Below are 1,732 nucleotides of genomic sequence, written 5' to 3' on the forward strand. Positions count from 1 at the left end.
TCTCTCTCTCTCTTTATCTACCTGTCTATCTCTATCTCTCTCTCTCTCTCTCTCTCTATCTATCAATCAATCTATCTATCTATCTGTGTGTGTGCATGTCTAATGAGAGACAGAGTGACAAAGGTGTGTTGCTCCAACTCATTCAACACATTGTGTAATTGAAAAATAAGCAACAAGGTCTCTTATGTCATCAACAAACAATTAATTTATTCATTTGTTTCGTTTCCATTTTTTTAATTTTAATCCTATGTCCTACAGTCAATAAATTGTTTGTTTACAAGCAGAGTTTGTTGTTGTTTTTCATTTATATTTCTTATGCTCCGATGGATGTGTAATGTCAGTGTTCATACTTGACAGAGTGTAAGTGCCTTGAGAGAAAAGTTGGACCTAAGAAGCATCAGATGTGTGCAAGAGAGACGTTTGCACTGGTGTGGTCATGTGGCGAGAATGGATGAAGATAGTTGTGTGAAAAAGTGCCACACCCTAGCGGTTGAGGGAACCTGTGGAAGAGGTAGACCCAGGAAAACCTGGGAGGAGGTGGTGAAGCACGACCTTCGAACTTTAGGTCTCACCGAGGAAATGACTAGAGACCGAGACCTTTGGAAGTATGCTGTGTGTGGGAAGACCCGGCAGGACAAGTGAGACCACAACCCGTGGCCTCTACCTAGGACGTAGCCAGCCCACTTATGCATACCTTTCCTTCTTGTGACACAAACCCTACTTGTGAAGACCTGTTGAGGCAAGTGAGGATCAGAATCGAAATCAAAATTGATCAACATCAATGGAAATTGTAGCTGTAACACCAGTGCTGATGGCACATAAGAGAACCATCCGAACGTGGTCGTTGCCAGTGCCGCCCCGACTGGCCTCCGTGCCGGTGGCACGTAAAATGCTCCATCCGATCGTGGCCGTTGCCAGCCTTGTCTGGCACCTGTGCAGGTGGCACATAAAAAGCACCCACTACACTCACGGAGTGGTTGGCGTTAGGAAGGGCATCCAGCCGTAGAAACTCTGCCAGATCAGACTGGGCCTGGTGCAGCCTTCCGGCTTCACAGACCCCAGTTGAACCGTCCAACCCATGCCAGCATGGAAAGCGGACGTTAAACGATGATGATGATGATGATGATGATGCATTCCAGTGATTGTCACCAACCAAACACACACACACGTGTATAAATGGATGTATATTCTTGTATCGCTCTATGGTGTGTATAAGGTTTACTGATACGTAAAAATGGGACTCGGTACTTCAAAGAGTACATCAATGCAGGCGTGGCTGTGTGGTAAGAAGTTTGCTTCCAAACCAGATGGTTCTGGGTTCAGTCCTTCTGTGTGGCACTTTTTGGGGAAGTGGTCGATAAATTAAGTAGCAGTTGAGTACTGGGGTTGATGTAATCGACTTTTCCCCATCCCTGAAATTTCGGGCCCTTGTGCCTATAGTAGAAAGGGTCATCATCATCATCATCATCACCACCACCACCACCAGGGGTGGGGGGAAGGGTATCTTTTTTTTCTTCACAAATGTAAATAAACCCAATCTGTTTTTTAAACGAGGGACATATTCATACGGCACAGAATGTTTTTTTTTTTACCTCAATAGACGTCATTGATTGGTTGAAATTGCAGAAATTGAAGGAAAAAAAACCCAACAAATATCTTACAAACTATAGAATTTTCTCAATAAAGCCAAGAGAAAAAGATGTTTTATAAACACATTCTACCAGTATACGAA

This window comes from Octopus sinensis, linkage group LG27, assembly GCF_006345805.1.
Source record: "Octopus sinensis linkage group LG27, ASM634580v1, whole genome shotgun sequence".
NCBI classification, from domain to species: Eukaryota; Metazoa; Mollusca; class Cephalopoda; order Octopoda; family Octopodidae; genus Octopus; species Octopus sinensis.